This window comes from Protopterus annectens, chromosome 6.part0 (assembly GCF_019279795.1).
Source record: "Protopterus annectens isolate FY-2018-M chromosome 6.part0, PAN1.0, whole genome shotgun sequence".
Taxonomy (NCBI): domain Eukaryota; kingdom Metazoa; phylum Chordata; order Ceratodontiformes; family Protopteridae; genus Protopterus; species Protopterus annectens.
In genome coordinates, this window is record NC_056737.1 from 492,205,386 (window position 1) to 492,226,718 (window position 21,333).

A 21,333-nucleotide genomic window follows, 5' to 3' on the forward strand; every position below is an offset into this window, starting at 1 on the left:
TATGGGTCTACTTCACATGATCAAACGTTCAAATGTTCGAATTCCATATGGCTGAGACCATATGATCGAACATTTGAATGTTCGAAAATGTGCAGTGGACCTGCAAAACACAAACAACAAAAACTTAAATATATCAACTCCGAGGTCGCACTACAGCGAGGACAAGGGAAATCTCCTGGTCTGCACTGTATGCCAATCCCCGTTCAGAATTTTGAAGTTTTAAAACTTCGAATATATGGTCTTCGATCAAATGGGTTTCATAGTTTTAAGATTTTAAATTCTGAAGGGGACGTGTGTATATATATATGTGTGTGTGTGTGTGTGTGTGTGTGTGTGTGTGTGTATGTGTGTGTATGTTATAACCATACTGATATAACCATACTGAGGCAGAGAAATGTAAATATGTAGAATTACTTTTAAAAATGAAATTAAAACAGCTTACTTTAGCTTCTCATAGTGAATCTTATAGGTATATAGATTTTTTTTCAATAGTAGTTTAGATGCAAATTTTCAGTCTTTAGTGCCATCCCCACCAGTTTTTGTTTCTTTTTAAACACCTTCATTAAATTATTACTTAATACATGGTATTCATTCACAGAAAGGAAAACAAACCATATTAACATTTTTTCCATTTACATACAATATACATCACGCCTTTTCTTTCTTTGTAGATGTCATCTGTCCAGCATTGCATAAATTGTTCAGTTCCTGCCTTCTCTTAAACCTCACTCCTCCTTCTCATGAACATTATTCTGCATGTATTGTCCCACAATTTCCATTTATTTCTGTGTAATTTGCTACTTCCCTTTCTAAAGATCTCTCTTTCAGTTTTTTACCTCTTTTATGATATTCAGTAGTTCAAAAGCAGTTGGTTTAGACATTGATTTCCATTTTCTATTAATAATTTTTTTGGCAGCCAACAGAATTAAACTTAACAAGGTGTTACTATGTGTAGACAATTAAGATCATGTGTGTCAGCACAAAATAATAATTTCCTTAGTTACAGTCATTTGCTCACCCAATATTTCTGACAGAACATCTCCATCAGTTTTATTTCATACAGGCTCAGTCTCATACAGCCTGTCCAACAACAGACTGTAAGTTATTGTTCACAGCTGCAGGTGTCAGTTAGACCTTCATTCCAGCTCTGTACCACTTTTTACCTGATATTGCTTCAGACCATATCCAACACAGACCCCCAAATAGACCATCCAACACCAAGAATCAACAAATCTTCAGGCAGAGGACCACATACCTCCTGACCTCTTAGCTCAAGAAATCTGGAGAAGCCTAAAATAACAGGGGGACAATGCCCTAATAACAGGGAGAGATTTTACATATTGCTCTTATAAACTTAGCAAGTTGATAGAATTATAGGATTCATGTTACCATGTATTTTCTGAAAGATGTAAAGTTTGAAGCTCAAATGTATGTCATTACTTAGTGACTTTAATCCTTGATGATTTGCCAGAAAACCACAAATTTTATGAGGATCAAACCAAAAATATGAGGCAAAAATCTAAACACTCTGTGAAAGTATGGACAGTTGAGAGGCATGTAGTGCCAGCTTTAACCCACAATGATCCTCCCCTTGAGGAATCTGCTATTTACTGGGTCATTATAATGGGACATGAGCTGTCACTAGACTAAAGTGTCCTCCTAAAAGATAATACTTTGTAGACTAAAAGTGTAATTTCACAGTCAAGAATGAGAGAAGAGTCTAAGTAAGAATTTGGAAAGGCTGGCTATGTAGACAGAAAGTTGTCAGTTTAAGTTCATTACTGATAAACACAAACTACTGCACCTGGGCCACAGTAATCATGGTATGAGGTGAAAAGTTATATGATGGTTGCAGAACAGGAAAATAATCTGGGTGAGTTGATCACACCTGGATTGGGCCACCAGACGTGGAGTGAGACGGTAGTGTTAGTAGCAAACAGAATGGCTGGGTATATCCTAAGGATGTAGACTCCAGAAACAAGGAGGTAATGCTCCTACTATTCTAATCCCTGATCAGGCCACACCTTAAATACTGTGTGCGCTGTTTTGGATGCCATAAAAGAAAAATTATTCGAGCTGCTGGAAGGAATCGGGAGGAAAACTACAAGAAAGATGTATGGGATGGAGGGGAAAATATGACCAAAAAGCAGGGGAGCTACAGCTATTTTCACTATGGAACACAAGAGGCACAGGGGAAACTACACCAGATCACATGAGGGAAATGTAAAGAGGTCCCTCTAAAAAGAGATGATAGAGGAGGACAGGTTACAAACAAGGTCACATATTTTAGGAATCAAATACTGCCTAGGTATGTGAAAGTATTTATTCATGGTGATGATTACAGACAAATTGAATAGAATATCAATATGGAGGTGAAGAGGATTTAAATACCCACTCAAGCAAGACTGACTGGTCCTCCAGTATATAAGTTCAATGATCACAATCTGGCTCTAAACTTCTTCTTCTTATACACACTTCCTACTATTCAGGACATAGCCTTTGCCATAGTAACTAGATGCCTGAGAGAGCAAAAGTCCCAGTGGATGATACCCAATCTTAAAAAGCTTATCACAGCCAGATATAAAGCTTAGAAGCATTGGAAGTAGCAGCAAACAAACAAAGATGCATGAGGCCTTCCTGGAGTTAAGCAAACTAGCAAGAATAGGAACAAACATGACCAAAGCTTCATACCTAAGAAACATTAACCAAAAGTCAAAACAAATTTGGCCTGAGCTAGTGTCACTAACTGGTAACATAACTGATGATAATAAATCTTCCAACATTTACCCTAAAACAGTTACTCAAAGCTTTGCAGACTCCTACAGGAATTTCCTACTTGAAACAATCCATGACATCACACATTTCTCTGTCTTCATGCTGCCTCCAGAAATAATTGATAATACTCAAACTTCACAACCACAATCAGCTCAGCTATATACATTTGCAGTCTAAGCACCCTTTTTCTAATTTTGAGGAAGGCAGTATTTAAGCTAGATGATAATTGTGAAGCCGCATTCTGCAAACTTCATCCCTTGTTCCTCAGACTGTTAGCCTTGTAATTGCAAGACTACTTAGCCTTATATACAAGCTATCTCTCATCTCTGGCATATTCCCCAAAGCTTTCTAACATGTGTAATATCCCACTCCTTAAGAAAATTCCATCCAGCAGATTGCTGATCTGTATCCACTTACTTAAATCTTTGAAAAAGTAATATATTCATTTGCTTAGTTTGTTTACTGGAGTAGTACACTAATCTATACTGATACTCATAGTAGGCTGATAGAAACACCATCCTTTGATCACATACAGCCTGCTGTGGTATGCTTTCACAACTTGTTTAGCACAGTGACTGCCATAATCATTGCCACAAATGCCATTTTCAGCAACATAAACAAATCCCACTTAACAGGGGACATCTTCATTGACATGACTAGAGCCTTTGAGGTTGCCGTAGAATGTGCATAAAGACTTTAAACCCTCCCTTGAAACCACTGGCTACTGGTTATCTGCTGCCAATTTATATAGTCTTGAACTTAATCGGCTTCTATTACAGTTTATCAAAATACTTTTGATTTTATCTTTTTTTTATTGCTGATGATTATTTCAAATGCAAGAGACCTGTGATAGAGCCTTCTTTTGTCCCATTTATGATAATCTTTTTATGGAGTATTTGGAATTACAAATGATCTATGATGGTTAGCATAATATTTTCTTGTATACCATGGATGTGTGACAGTGTTACCTCGATAACTGTTGGTGTATTTGGAAGTCTGATTTGGTTTACCTTTACCGAATTTATTACTTATTTGAAACAGAATAAGTAGGGAATTCAGTTTGTGTTCAATTACAATTTAAGTAACATTTCTTTTTCATTTGTTAATGATTTTAAAGAAATCTGATTGCTCAATGCACTCTACATTGTGTAGGAAACCCCATACAAAAATAGTTTGTTGCAGGTTACTAGTTTTCATCCTAGACATATTATTGAAAATATTCCTAAATCACAATTTAGGAGGTTACGTAGGATTTGTTCTAGGCATCAGGATTTTGAATATCATGCTGATGATTTGCAGTGGAGATTTTTACAAAGAGGGTATGTGGGTTAAACTGTATGTCAATGTAGACAATGGGCCAATACTTTGACAGAATAGAGTCACTTATTTATTAGTATAAGGATTTTAACTCTGTTTATGACCTGGAATTATCAACTGTTTATAGTAGTAATTTTACTAGGGTCAAACACGTCATTCTAGACCACTGGTATATTTACAATCTGATTTAGCAATATCAAATATTGTACCTAGGTTTCCAAAATGGATCTATAAAAGAGTACTATGACAAAACAAAAGTTGGGGGGAAGGGGCAGCATTAGGGTTAGGGTTAGCACCCATTACTAGGGTGGTGCAGGGAAACCCTCCTGTACGACCTTAGTAATGGGTGCTAACCAACTCTTAATGTTGCCCCTTCCCCCAACCCTAACCCTACACATTAACATCCTTAAAACCTTCCCATAATGCTGACACTACACAAGACAGACACAGACACACACAAACATTCAGAGACACACACACACACAACCAACACTACAATCTATCCCCTAACCTAACCCTTACCCTAAAATGCACAAATTCACACACAAACATGCAACACCTACCCTTCACTCATCGCAGACCCTAAACCTAACTCCCACACACACACACACACACACACACACACACACACACACACACACACACACACACACATATACACACATGGTCTCACCCACCCCAACCCCACTTACCTGTATGAGCATTCCATACCATCTATATATCTACGGTTTGGCCCTCCATTTGTCAAAGAAATATACGTGGTACTTGTTCTGCTTTCTATTAATATTAACACATCTAAATAATTTACTTCATGTAACACTTCTTATGTTTATCCAATTCATCAATTAATTACTTTCAGGAGCTAGTGGGTAGTATATTTAGCTACTTGCTCATGTACTGCTTTTTATATCCAAAAGACGTCTTGGCCTTTAAAAAAAACAGAAATTGTAGAATATTTAAGTCATGTATGCGGTAAAATGTTACATAATGCATAATATAAACACTTTTTAAAGTATACCAGTGCTAGATATTTATTTATGGAGTTTGACAGATTGATTTTTTTAATTCCCATGATAAATTGGGTTGGCAAGATAAAGTATTCCAACACAAACAAAATGGATAATTATACTTGGGGCTCTAAATCCTCCTGGTATAAATGAGTGTCTTTAAATGTTTCTTGTATTGTATTTAACATTATTTAGTGGACATATTCCTTTAAGAACCATTTTAAGTCTTTGTTTTATACCTCTTGCTACAATGATGTTGTTAATGTTAAGATGTGAAAAATGTTTTATATATTAGATCACACTAAAGAAGGTGGGGAGGGTGAAACTGGTTTGTGTTTTTTATTACATGGCCTAATCCTAATAAAGTGAATTTTATCACTTTTGATTATCAGTTCTGCCTTTGGAGCTGGAATTGATTCTTTGTACATTCTGTTTTGAACAAGATACCAACAGAAGACAGACAAGAAAATGCCCTGAACAATTTTAAAAGTGAGTTGAAAATGCCATGGTCAAGGATTCATATTGCAATTGCTTCAGAGACAGTGGCTAATAACTGAGAAATCAACTGAGCATTGTATGGAATAGATGCTTCTGTGTTTTGTACACCTTGTCATGTACTGTAATGTAATATAACCTCAACTGTGCATACTATAATTTATATTTGAAAACTTCATTAATTAATGTAAATAACATTCAATTTTACATGCAGACTTCTTAGTTGTAAATCATACTTTAACTGTTCCTGCTTCATATTTAGTATCTCTCTCTCTCTCTCTCTCTCTCTATATATATATATATATATATATATATATATATTCCACTTTTGCCCACTGGTCCCAGATCCTGGCTGAAAAGGAGCTGTCGATCAGTCGATCAATCTGGTTATGAAGCTATAGTAAACAAACGAACAAATAAATAAATAAATAAATAAATAAGAGGGAATCCTTGGAGGCATTCATAATTACACGGGGTAGGCAGAGAAAGAATGGCAGGGGGATATGATCTAGTTGGACTATTAAATGCACTAGACAGGGTTATCTTTTTTAGTCTTAAATACAACCATGCAAAGATTTATGGCAATTTAATTTACTGAAGTATATTTTTAATGAAAATGTTTCTTATTAACAAAAACTCTCTTATCTCTCTCTCTCTCTCTCTCTCTCTGTCTCTCACTTGTCTCTGCAAGCATGGACCTCCTTAAATAATGACAATATCTTCATCGTGCATGAATGTGAAAGTATGGGACAGGGCTAATATAAAAACTCAGTGACAAATTCTAGGTTCTGTATATTCTGTTATCAATCGGAAAAATCCCTGCAACAAGTTCAAAAGTTTGTTCTTGTTTTTCAGTTCTCCTGAATAAATGTTATTTGGTTGCCATGTTACTAGTTTGTCACATTTAGTTACCATTTTACTGTATGCCATTTTAAAATCAAGGGCTTCCATGGAAATCTTGGATATCTGAAATGTATGGATGCAGTTTGTGTACAAATATTTGAGTTTGGTAGTAGAATGTGAATGCACTGAAAAGTCACTAGGACAGAGTAGGCAGCCAAGTAATATTTATGCAGTTTTACAAAGTTTCTTGCCATAAGTACGTAAATCAAAACACAGACTACAATAACTGAAAAGTCAGAATATACAAAACAACAATAAAAGGACTAAAACAGATACTCATAGAACTGAGTTTGAAACTTAAATTATTAGCTTAATTTGGTGTGCTTAGGTTTATTGGATTTAATCATGTCCTTCTATTAAGGTAGCTGTATTTCAGGCTGTGAGTTACAAAAATACAGTTATTTTAGTAACCTTTCCAAATAAAATATGTCATAATGAACTCTCAGTCTGCTAACAATATAATAAAATGTCTGTGAGATGACAAAGTTGCAATGATGGTTCTTTGTAACTTATAGTGTTTCTCAGGACGCTATTTAAGTTTATATGATAAAATATTGCAGTTGTTATTTCTAACAATGGTACCCTCATATCCCCTGATTCTACCACCAAACTCCTAGGAATTACAATAGACAATAACCTTAACTTCGATACCCATATTAATAACACTATAAAAACAGTCAACAGAAAAATGGGCTCCCTATACAGGATCAAATACTTTCTCACTCTAATAGCCAGAACAACTATTGCCCACTCCCATCTAATCTCAACACTTTTCGATGCCTCACCAATATGCACCAACCTATCAAAAAAGAATCTTCTCAAACTAACTACCTCTTATAATAACATTGCCAGATTTGCAACTAGTAATCCCTTTAGAACTCATCACTGTCAGAATCTAAAACAGCTAGGCTGGCTTGAACTGCAAAATCAGCTTCATTTTAACCAACTTACCATTGCCCTTAAGATCCTCAACCTGCCTAACAACACTCCAATAATCTCAAACCTCATAACTCCTTATAAAAATCTTAATACCTTACGCTCAGCTAATAAACTTCTACTTAGTATTAGTAAGTCTAACAACATGGCAGGTAACTCTCTTTTCTCAAACACAACTGGGAAAACTGGAACCTTCTACCTAGTAAACTTACTTTACTTCCTTCCCTACCCCACTTCAAGAAAAAACTCAAAATATACCTTAGAACACACTGGTTATGCCCTTGCACCAACCCCGACTAACCTACCACCTCTGTTACTAAATTTCTCTTAACTCCACTCTGACTTTTGATTCAATATTCTTTACTTCAAGCATTGCAGGAATTGTAAACCAGTTATGATCTACCTCATGTGGATATCTTGTTCTATATGTTGTAAATACTCTTATGCAACCATTCTCAGGAATTGTAAACCTGGAAAAAGTTCAATCTACCTCATGTGAATATCTTGTTCTATATTTTTGTAAATATTCTTCTGCAATGTACTGTAAAATGTTTTGAAACATCTGCTATGTTAACTTGATTGTAACCTTATATACACTGTTTTGAAATTGTAACCTTATACATATTGGTATAATGTATCTGTCTTGGAGCTTTTCACCCCGGGCCTCTACTGAAAATGGACATATATCCAGTTGGACTAGCCCGGTCAACAAATGTAAAATAAATAAATAAATGTTTTTTTGATGCTGGTAATATTTAGTTAATACATTCTGTTAACTAAGTTAGTCTCAGTGAGGCAAAGGCTCCACAGGGAGATGACAAGCTTCACAATATTATCATCAAGATATATTTTTTTAAATAACCAATCAACAAATGTGGAGTACCTTTCAGTGGAAGGCAGGAAACTTGAATAGTTGTAGAAAATCTATGCAGTTTTCCACCTCCAGCAAAACAGCATCTTAAGACCAAACGTGAACCCTGAAGCTGACACACAATAGAAGAATTAATCACTGCACCACTGTACCATCAACTGAAACCAAGGGTGGAGTACTTCATTGAGAGTAGGGCCTTACATTTATAAGGATTCACAAACAAAACTGGGAAGTTAATGGAATCTGTATTTGTTTTTCCTTTTGTTTCTTCTGCAATCTTCCTTCATCAGCCAATAATGGAATACAGCACTCCCTTTGGTATGTTCTTTTAAAAACACCTGCAGCAATTGGAGAGACCACAAAGGTTCCTTACAAAGAAAATTCATGGTCCTCAAGCTCTGTCTTATGCAGACAGACTGAAATCATTGTCACTTTACTCTGTGTCATACAGAGTGCTCAGAGGCGACCTGTGCCTTGCATATAGAGCAAACTCTGACTCAGTTTTAATGGAAATGCTGCACATTCACAAGTCAAATGGCACATGGGTCACTCGCTCAAAGGATCTTAACCTGGTATGTGACATCAACAGAATGTGCTGGATAGACAGATTTGTTTCACAGAGGTTGCCCCACCTTTGCAACAAGCTTCCTATTCATGTTAAACAAAGCCCCTTATTATTTAAGCATAATTTGGACAATTGGATGGGTAACCAGAAATTAACCCCGAGGGTTCCACCTGTGTCCCTCTTGGACAGGGGTAATAGGTGCTGATTTTAGTGTCTGCTTGAACCATACACCCTTAGGAACATGGGTTGAACTTGGCTAGGTTTGTAAGGGCCATGGGGCTATTAGCCTAGTCACCTCCTATGATCCTATGATTAATCCCATCCAGAGCTTTCTGTCAGGCTGCAGGCTGTCACAGACTTACATACATGAGCACACACACACACACACACACACACACACACACACACACACACACACACACACACACACACACACACACTCACACAATGAACTGGACTGCTTTCCCTCATTGCTTGTACTCACCTTCTAATCTGGATTTCAGTCTCTGTATTTGGGTACCTGTCCCACAGTGTGACAGGTGTCATACAGGCATCTTTATGACTCTTTCACTAGTAGTTACCAGGCTCAGTCTGGACAAGGGCAGGATCCACAGGCACCAGGAACACTAGACTGAGTAGTCATCCTTGCCATTGTCATTGTCATCATTATCTGGTCAGCCTAGGGTTTCATTTGTATCTTTTTCTGGTGAGAGCAATAGCAGCAGTTTCAACCTTAAAATCATTGTACCTCTAAGTTGTGTGGTGCACCTCTGGTCTCCACCAAGGGCTTGGTGTCACTTCCTCCGACCCCTGCCTTCTGAAAGTTTAGAAAACTGATAGCAGATGCTCCATTTCATCTTCCTGAGCCAGATCTGTGATGAGTACAACCATCACCAAACCCTTGTTACCAGGATCATGGCTAAAGTTTATCCTTTTTCTCTAATTGGGCTGTTAATCTGTGAAATTGTCCCCATCATATTACATTTTTAGGTCTCAGGTCAAACCCTATCCCATACCAGTCTAAGATGTGTAATCTTTTAACATATAATGATGCCCCACATAATTCTACCTCACACAACTCAGTGGGGTTAATAGGGAGGAGTGAATATCATGGAAAAGCTTTTAAGAGGCCTAGCTTATATTACACCTCAGAACAGTCAAGTTCAGTCTCATCTAGTGCTGCACTTGTTAGTGAGTACACAAAGTTATACTAACTTTCAATCTTTGTTAGCCTCTTTGCACTGTACTTGTTGCCTTAATTCAAAGTAGAGACAGCAGTCTGGATACAAGTTATTCTTTATTTCAATCAAATATCTTACCGACACTGGAGTTTTTTTTGCTATTTTCCTCCCTGTCCCAGTGACCAACAAGTTCCCCTCTCTGCACTGGCCCATACAGCCGATTCTTTCCTCCAGGAAATGAAAGGCAAGCAGCAGAAAGTGGGAGCATCATCAATTCAGGGCTGCAGGGCATTGTGACTTTAAGGCTCTAACCCCTCTGTGAATGTCTGTAATGAACCCAGAGTTCAAAATGCAATGATTATCTAGTCATGTCACTTCCTCTCTAGGAGATATAACTCCACAAGACTGCCCTGCCCCCTTGAAGCCAGTCCTTCTGCTAAATCTCTGGGAATCTCTGGTCTCCACTAAAGGATTCTACTGTGAGAATGAGAGCCTGGACATGGACCATACCCCACCCCCATGACAGGCAAACCAGCAGAGCCATTTCACTCTTTTCTTCCTCCATGCCAGCTTCAGCAGGTGCTTGACCCACTATATGAGCTCATGTTGCTTGGGTCAGAGTGAGGGCTTTATCCACCTATGCCAACAGAGCTGGCCCCATTGGCTATACTGCAGCAGTAACCAGTGGTAATTATAATGTCCACTCATACAAATGAAGTAGTGCTCCTCTATGAGCTCTTTGGTTTTACTAGGATCAGTTCTGCTACTGACATATCTGGCTCTATCTGCGACGTGAAATAGTTTCTTTTGCACTATGCCCACTGAATCTAGTTTCATTCCTGAGATCAATTTGAAATTCAGTTTTTAAACCATAAAACCTTTCATCTCTGTCTCAGATCTGCAGTTTTTTAGAAAAGCTGTAATGGACCCACAATTACCTTTTTGTCTAGTTTACCAACATTAATATGGCATAGTAACATGAATGGACATTTTTACACATCCATGAATGGACATTTTTACCCGTCCATGAATGGACATTTTTACCCATCCACAAATGGACATTTTTACCCATCCATTTAACCCTCAAACAAACTTGCACTGGCTCTCCTTTTTCACTAGCTGTGTCTCATAGTGACTTGAGGTAAGATTTTGAAACATAACGTCATTCTTTGTTCTGTGTGGGATGTCACTAAACCTGGTCATACTACTGTGGTTCAAAACATTGTTTAGTATTGTCACACTAGAATCCTGATTTTAGTATTGCCACACTAACATCAGGATGGAGACTATTAAGTTGTCAACTGTTCTTTTGTACCTGAAGACCATATTTTCAAGCTGAGAAACAAAACTGCTTCTAACTACAGTAAGGCCTACAAAATGTACTGTATGGTATAAAGGGTAGGCAAGCTGCAGTTGTTTATGTGGTACTTATGTTTTTGGTATTTATCAGTCTTACACGAAAACACTGTGTGCAGCAGAGGGAGTTAATTTTAAGTTGGTTAATGCCACCTAACACCTCCATGATTACAAGTTTTCTTGACAAACTGATTCTTCTCTGCTGCACTGCACGATTAAGTGTAACTTAATGGCACCTGTTCTCTGTGTGGAACAGTCACAATGTTTTAATAGCCAAATTTCATTTTTGATGTGTGTTGGAGAAGGGGAGGAGAACAGAGAGCCATGAGCATTTATGGCTGTTTTAATATCTGTTTACTGTGCATTGTGGAGCAAAGTACAACAAACATTAAGAGCCATAAAGTGATTTATTATACAGCAGTTTTTATTTCTTCAAGGCAAAGTACAGTTAGTGCTTGTGATGTCTGATGAATTATCAAAGTGGTGGTTAAGTATTCAAGCCAATCACCACACAAGTTACATTAAATTACAATACTTTAGGATAATAGTTTGAACTTTTTGCCAAGTATATCAATGTTTTATTCATTTTGGTCAGCAGCAAACACTTTCACATGGAGCAGTTTAGAAATGTGGAAAATGTAGTTAAATTGCCAAGGCATAACTTGTTAATTATTCTTTAAATATACTTCATATAACAGTATCCATTTACAAATGCAGTACTGTTTTTAGCTTAACAGCAAGGAAAATAGTTGCACTAAATAGAAGAGACTTTATTCCTGAAGTCACATACTTCTCTAAGGTATGCAATACCCCTCAAAACAATAATCTGTATTTATTTTTCCTAACACTTATTCTGTATATTGATCATGTCTATTTTCTAATCTTTAGCTTCTCGTATTTTCTACTCCACGGGCAGACTGAACTTACTAGTTGACAGCTTAATTTATACATTCTTTTGGCTACAATCATACCTGTCAACTGTCCAGATTCTCACAGAATGTCCAGATTTTTGCCTCATATTTTTGGTCTATTACTCATAAAATTTGTGGTTTTTGGCAACTATTTGAGGATTGAAGCCATTACATAATGACAAACATTTGAGTTTCAGACTTCATATCCTTCATGAAATGCATGCTAGTACAACACCTTTTATTCTAGCAACATTCTAAATTTACAAGAGCAATATTTAAAAATTGTCCTTACTTTTTGTTCTTTGTCTCCCATTATTTTTGGCTTTGTCCAAATTTCTTCTGCTAAGAGGTTGAGAGGTATGGCTTCAATTAATGTTGTTGTTGTTGTTTGTCTTTCGGCTTTTCCCGGTTAGGGGTCACCACAGCGTAACTCCGGTCTGCTAATGATTGGCAGTAGATTTTCACGAATGCCGAGGTGCCAGCTCGATGTCCAACCTTCAATGAAGGCACGCCCATTTACACATGTCTTTCGAGCGCCCACCCAACCGCGGGGAGGACATGCAGACTCCACACAGAAGGTACTCCCTGCACTCCAGCCGAGAATCGAATGGGAGAACCTCTTGCTGTGAGGCAACAATGCTACCGCTGCACCACCGCGGATTAATATTCCTTCTTTTTGTAATTTGCCATTTATACTTTGTTGTTATTATTACCTATCTGAAATAAGCCATTATATTATACACACCTCATCTAACAATGAGTTGTGTTTAACTGTAAATTGTAGGTTTACTCAAAGCTGTGTAGTTTACCCCAAGGAAATTAAAGCATGCGGTTATAAATAAATCCAACATTAATCATAGCTGAGGAAGATTTATTGCTGTTATTTAATCTGTTTATTCAAAACAATAAATATTTAACTGTCTTCGATGAAGTAAATTATTCCATTCTACTGTTTCTCTTTGCTAGTGTGCATCTGTGCGCTCCTTTCACTGATTCTGTGCATATTTGTTACATGACAAATGTACAGCTGGTGTGCAGTGCATGCATGTTTTGCATCATTCTCTGTGGGGTGGTTACTTCTATGCTGGTAGAGTACGTCAGTGTAGGGGAGTTATGCATTTGATTTAGTCCAAGTAGTTTTCTTTGCATGCTGGGCTTCATTGCACTATATTACCCAGTGAAAGTACCTGTTGGAAGTTTAGAAGCTATGTTATGCATATTGTACTAGACAAGCTTGCTGTGGCTGTTACAGCACTGGCAAGTTCACGTCAGTAAGAACTGAGGTGTGTTCTACAAGTCCTGCTGCTGGTCATGCTCAATTTCTAGGTGGAGCTAAAAGAACCATCTATCATTCACAGTTATGTGAAGAGAATTGCAAAAAAACAACTTATAGCATGCTCCACACAACAAAAATGAAGCAAACATGAAAGTATAATATACTACAAATATAGTTCAAAGGCAGGGTATCACATACTACAAAGAAAATCACTCCAAAATCTCCCAAACACTTTATTTTTTGTAAATAACTCCCTACCACTAGTCATAAAAATGAAGCTTAGTGCATTATCCACACAAATGTTGTTTTTTTAATTCTTTTTATTCACACATAATAAAAAATGGAAGCACATCAAATATGTAAATATTACAACAAAGAAGAGCATATCATTGGGCATACCTGTGAATCACGTAACAAACACCCAAAACACCTTATCATAAAGATCTTTTTCAGTATCAGTTAATAAACACCAATCCTTCTATTTTTTCTTTGCTCATGGATTCATTTACCCCCCTTCTCCACTTAGGTTGCATATAGGATCAGTATAATCATATCACTTTCACTAGGTAAACTCTGCCTATGTTTCGTGTCACACCAGCATGTCCACGTTTTATGCACAATCAGAGCTGAAATTAAAGAAATAGTAATTGTTTCCTAGCTTACCCACAGTTCCAAACCTTCAATAAATCACAGCAAATCATATGAAATATCCTTCACAAAGAAGATATAATGTTCCCGCGATAAAATTTCTGAAAATTATTACCCTATCCAGCACTTATATTATTAAGTGAACATATTTTCCTATGCCTTATTACTTGCAGGTCTAATGCATACCTGCTATTGCACACTGTTACTTCTTTGCACAGTTTGCAGTTAGGATGTTGCAAACTACTGCACACAATTTTCTCCATAGATGACCTGAAAACCTTGCATCCTCTAGTGTCTTACTCATGTGTTCTGCAACCAAAAGAATCAACCAAAAAAGTCATCTGAGTAGATTTGCTCCTGCCTGCCACCAATTTACTCTAAATCACTGCACTGGAATCCTAAGTATTTATACCACATTTATAAAACACATAATAAGCTTCCCACTTATAATTTATACCTCTCAACTGTACAGATTTTCACAGAATGTCCAGATTTTTGCCTAATTTTTTTTGTCTGTTCCTCATAAAAAATTTGGTTTTCTGGCAAATCACTGGCTAATTATTGAGGATTGAATTCAGAAAATAATGACAAACATTTGAATTTCAGACTTCATACCCATTGGAAAATTCATGCTAGTGAAAAACCTCTCATTATATCAACTTTCTAAGTTTGTAAGAGCAATATTTAAAATTTGTCCTAATTTGTATGCCTTTGTTCCCCCATTTTTTATGGCTTCATCCAGATTTCTTGCTCTAAGAGGTTGAGAGGTATGCTCTCCATTCCTAATATCCTTATCCCTATGACACATTGTCTAACATATAGCTTGTCCCTACCCCCCCCCCCCCACCAGTTCCTCACTCACCCAGGCCAAGGTTTATGTAATTTAAACAGACCTGCAAGCAATGAACTCCAAACTGGGTAAAAAAAAATGTTCATAAATATAACCTCAAATCCCATCTATACATTCTGCTGCTATAAATTAACATAATGCTAATTAAATATTTTTAATTAACACAACTGTAATACTTGCTCTTTCTAAATTTCAGTAGGTCCTCATATTTTCAAAATAAATGTTTGCCACTTCTTCTTGACCATGGCTTACCTGAATGAGAGATCACAAATCTAGTTTCACAACCACTGAAAACTAGTGCAAATACCAGGCAATTAGTATGTGGGTTAATAGAAGCCTAGTTAATAACCAGAAGTCATAATCACACCATGTACCTTGTATTTTTGAGGTAAAGACTTTATCCATTATACCAGCCTCTTCCCAATATCATTTGAGCCACCTACCCTATATGTAAATCACAAGATTTTTCATTGTTTACTTTGCCTTCTGATAAGATCGCTACATTCTACTTTAACTTTATCGTCAACTTCTGTTAACCAATCCAAAAAAAAAAAAGTCTGAGGGACACCATTTTCTCACTTCCAACAAAAAATAAGCTTAGCCACCTTGGTATACACACCCCAGTGGCATAGCATGCAGGACAGTGGTATGCTGAGCGTTCCCTACAACAAAGGAAAGGATTCTTGCTCATTTAACTTTTTTTTCAAAGACATTGCCTAAGCAAAGATAATATACATACTTTCTTTGAAATAAAGCATATATTATCTTTGTTTTGGTAAAAAGAAGGAAGCAAGCCAGATAACATTGACTTTGCACAGCATCTCTCAGAGGCTTCATTTTCCTTTACTGCACATGCCTGCAGAATGTTGCTTACTGCTAAAAATCCATGGCAGCAAATGCTAGCATACACGCTAGCAGTAGAAATAACATAAGCAGAGCTGAAAACAATTTGTGGTACCAGCCAAACACTTACCCCCCTCCCACCCCCACCCCCACACACACCTTGAAATATCACACTGGAAATAAAGGCCTTCTCTTAAAAGGACCTTCCACACAGTTTAGTTGGAATGCTTACAAACCAAGGTCTTTCATCTAGTATGTCTGGAAGCTTTAAGTGAGGAAAATGTACATTTCCCCAAGTTTTCCATTAAATAGTTTCACCAAGCATCCACAACCACCAAAATGAAACATTTTTTCCAAGCAATCCCTTAAGTAGTTTCACCAAGTATGCACAAGCACCAGAATGAAACATTTTCCCCTAGTGATCCCTTCAGTAGATTCCCACAGCAATACCTTCAGTAATATCCCCAAGTATGCACAAGCACCAAACCGAAATATATCCCGCAGTGATCCCTTCAGCAGTATGACCAAGTATACACAAGCACCAAAATGAAACATTTCTCTAAGTGAGCTCTTCTGTAGTTTCGCCAAGTATGCACAAGCAGCAAGATCGAACATTTCCCCAAGTGATTCTTTCAGTAGTTTCAACAAGTATGTACAAGAACCAAAATTAAATATTTCCCAAATGATCTTTTCGGTAGTTTAAATGTCTGCACAAGCATCAAAATAAAACATTTCCCCAGTAGATTCAGTAGATTCACACAGCAATCCCTTCAGTAGTATGCCCAAGTATGCACAAACCCCAAATTGAAACATTTCCCTAAGCGATCCCTTCAGTAATTCCCACAGCAATCTCTTCAGTGGTTTCACCAAGTATGCACCAAAATTAAATAGTTCCCCCAATGATCTCTTCAGTAATATGTCCAACTATACACAAGCACCAAAATAAAACATTTCACCAAGCTATACCTTCAGTAGTTTGTCCAAATATGCACAAGCACTTCAATGATACCAAAATGAAACATTTTCCCCAACAATCCTGTCAGTAGTATGTCCAAGTATACACAAGCACCAAAATGAAACATTTCCCCAAGTGAAATTTTCAGTAATAGGTCCAAGTATGCACAAGCGCCAAAATGAAACATGTCACCAAGCTATCCCTTCAGTAGTATGTCCAAGTATGCACAAGTTCCAAAATGAAACATTTCCCAAGCGATCCCTTAAGTAGATTCCCACAGCAATCCCTTCAGCAGTTTCACCAAGTATGCACAAGCACCAAACTAAAACATTTCCCCAGTGATCCCTTCAGCAGTATGTCCAACTATAATCAAGCACCAGAATGAAACATTTCATCAAGATATCCCATCACTGGTATGTCCAAGTGTACACCAGCATCAAAATGAAACATTTCCCCAAGAGATATTTTTAGTAGTATGTCCAATTATGCACAAGCACCAAAATGAAACATTTCCTCAAGTGATCCCTTCAATAGTTACACCAAGTATGCACAAGCACCAAAATGAAACATTTCCCCAAGTGATTCTTTCACTAGTTTCAACAAGTATGTACAAATGATCCAAAGAACCAAAATGAAATATTTCCCAAGTGATCTCTTCACTAGTATAACCAAGTGTGCACAAGTAGCAAAATAAAACATTTCCCCAGTAGATTTAGTAGATTCACACAGCAATCCCTTCAGTAGTATGCCCAAGTATGCACATGCCCCAAAATGAAACATTTCCCTAAGCGATCCCTTCAGTAATTCCCACAGCAATCCCTTCAGTGGTTTCACCAAGTATGCGCAAGCACCAAAATGAAATAGTTCCCCCAATGATCTCTTCAGTAGTATGTCCAACTATACACAAGCACCAAAATAAAACATTTCACCAAGCTATACCTTCAGTGCTTTGTCCAAATATGCACAAGCACTTCAATGACACCAAAATGAAACATTTCCCCCTACAATCACTTCAGTAGTATGTCCAAGTATACACAAGCACCAAAATGAAACATTTCCCCAAGCAATCTTTTCAGTAATATGTCTAAGTATGCACAAGCCTCAAAATGAAACAATTCCACAAGCAATCCATACCTTCAGTACTTTCACCAAGTATGTACAAGCACCAAAATAAAACATTTCCCCCAGTGATCCCTTCAGTAGTATGTCCAACTATACACAAGCACCAAAATGAAACATTTCACCAAGCTATCCCTTCAGTAGTATGTCGAAGTATGCACAAGCACCAAAATGAAACATTTCCCCAAGCAATCCCTTCAGCAGTTTGACCAAGTATGCACAACCACCAACATGAAACATTTCCCTAAGTGATCCCCTTCAGTATTATTAGTTAAGCAGAAACAAAGTCATTGTACTTAGAAATGAAATAAGTCAAGTGTTTTTTAGTACATGTTTCTCAACAACAATCATGGGCTTTTGTTATTTAAAGCCATGATGGTTGTACTGGCAGTAACAGGCCAACCTCAAGCACAGCTGAATGGAAAATGCAATGTCCTTACACCATAGAAATCACTGACATTGTTTAAGGTACACTGATAATCACAAATACACACACAAGTGCTTGCACACACGTGCACACATACACATGCATGCATGCACAAGCACATGCGCGCACACACACACACACACACACACACACACACACACACACACACACACACGTGCACACATTTATATTTCAGCTTCTCCTGCTACAAAACTGATGCTGTGCCACTGACAGACCCATCTTCCAAGATCCTACATAAGGCAAACTGGCAGACAGCATTTGGCTGCTGCATTTTATGGTTGACTTTTGCATCTTATTCATTTGTAAGTAGCATCTAGTGGATCTGGTCGTAGAGACTACACTCACTATTATGATTTTTGTAGTCTACCTGGGTTATACAGTTTTCACTGTATGGAAATAATTAGTTATGTTCTTATTATTCTATTCCCCCAAGTGCTTCCTTATAGACAACTTTACTTTATCACAGTGACAGCCAATGTACTACATGTAATTTGCCACTGGCATATCAGACATTAGGCACTGGGAGACTCTGTTCTTGGGAGGCCCCCATCACAGCAAGGTATCTTATCTTGATATCTTGTAACATGTCTTTCAAACCAACAAAAGCTAGTACAGCAATCTTTTTCACTTAATAAACCAGGTAGGTAGCAATAAGTCTTATTTATATCTCCCTTAAAATTCAAAGCTATCTCTGCTTATAGTAACAATATCTTATCAAATAAATGCTGACAGAATACCATTTGCTGTAACTCTCAACTTTTTTGTTGAAGAATTCTGTGCAGTGCCAAAAATAATAGCAGAATAAAGGCTCATAATCAGGAACATGTTTTAAACATTACTCTTATTCACTTAAACGTTAATAGAATAACACCTTTTGCAGTAACATGCATTTTTGGACAACAAGAAGTCTAAAACTCTGATGTCTGGATTCTTTGACTGTAATCCTGAATAATTTATCAGCAAATGAAACTTTTTTTATGAACACCAGAGTGATGCATAGGCAGTGACTGTTTTTATGGGGAAGTTAATTGATTTATTTCCTAAATGCCTATTATCATGCTGTCTTGGTCAAAAAAGGTGGGTTGAAAGGATGCAAGGGAAAACTAAAGCTGAACAGCAACACTCAGTTTCTTTCCTTAGTTGTAATTTCTGTTCAAGCCATTACTGAATGAAAATGTTGTGTAAAAAGAAAAAAAATCTAAAATGTAATTCAGAGCGTATAGAAAGCTATGGCTTCTTGAAAAAGCTAAATTGTAAAGCAAAACATGAAAAAAGTAGTGTGCGTGGTATGGGGAGCCCAAGATGGGGGGGGGGTACTGCAGGATGTGTGTGTGTGTGTGTGTGTGTGTGTGTGTGTGTGTGTGTGTGTGTGTGTGTGTGTGTGTGCGTGTGCGTGTGCGTGTGTGTGTGTGTGTGTGTGTGTCTGGATTTGAAACTGTAGGCAGTGCCTAAGGTGCCATTTCTCATAAGTTCAGCCCTGTACAGAGAGTTTTTGTAATGTATCATTGTTGCAACTAAATGTCAATAACTGTGAATCTCCCTTTGTGAGATGGACCAACATAGTGTGGTACACAGGCCTGTCATAATTTAAGACCATTATCACTACAGGTCACTGTGCATACTATTCCTACAGGTTTGTAGCATAGGTTGCTTAGGAGGGGTGGCAGAGACAAGGTAATGCTTAGAATGGAAATGCACAGGAGGCCCACAGCTTGATATTTGTTTGGTTCCCTCAAAATGCACTGGAAATGCATAGGAGACCCCAAGCTTGACATTTGTTGGGTACCCTCAAAATGCTAACACCAGCCCTGCCACTGTCTGTCTAAAATTCATTTCGACAGTGTTTGTATTTTATACAAAAACGGAGAACAGCAAACAGCTTACAAACAAGAATCCACTCAAAATAACTTCATTGAACAACCTTTAATTACCAGAAAACACAATTGCTTATTCAGTAAGCGCTTTTGTCTTGTAAAAGACTTCCTCAGACTCAAAAACAAATTCATTTGCTCTACTGATATTTAAGCAAGCATCAACTTAATCATTCAATAATTGATTAATTAATTAGCAATCATTTAAATTCATTACACATTGCACTCAACTTTAAAAGCAACATATGAAAAAATATGAAAAAATGGCACAAACAACTTTTATAAAACAAATACAATTAGATATATACTATTCCAAAAAAAATAATATATTGTGTGTTTGTATTTTGTAATAGTTGTTTATTTGAGTCCATACTAAGTTTTTCACTCTTTTTACTAGATTTTTCCTCTCTGCTGGGTTTGTATACTTGTAATATCACCAACCCATGCATGCTCCTTATGTATCCCTACTTTTAGGGTGAAGTTAACTGTGACTTTTAATTGGTTACTGTTAATCTGCTTTATGTTTTATTGGTTGTTTGCTTAATTCTGGTCTCATTTTCTCCCTAATCCTCCTTATCAATTTTGTAGGTGCTTGGGTATTTTCAGGAGATAGAGGAATGTTTGTCACCATGAGTGAAGAAATTATTATGTCAGCAAAAACTACATTGATTCTAGTTAGGGTGACCACCATCATGCAATGAAACTGTTTTGGGAGAAAAGGTCCACCCTGCCTTCATGTGATACTAAGGGAGCCAGTTCTCCACCTTAAGCCAACAAGCACCACCTCCAATCTCTCGGTCCTGGTCAGGATGTTGTAGGTTAATAGGATGTCTATCTATAACAAGCTAGGATAGAGTATTATCTCAGGTGCATAATGGAGATGTGGTTAAATGACAACTTTGGCTATTGTTTAGCAGTATTCACACTCATCAGTATCTATGTTATTCAGTGTTAAAGATAAGATACTGTCAGAACTGGTGAAGGAATCTGTTTCTAAAATCCTCAC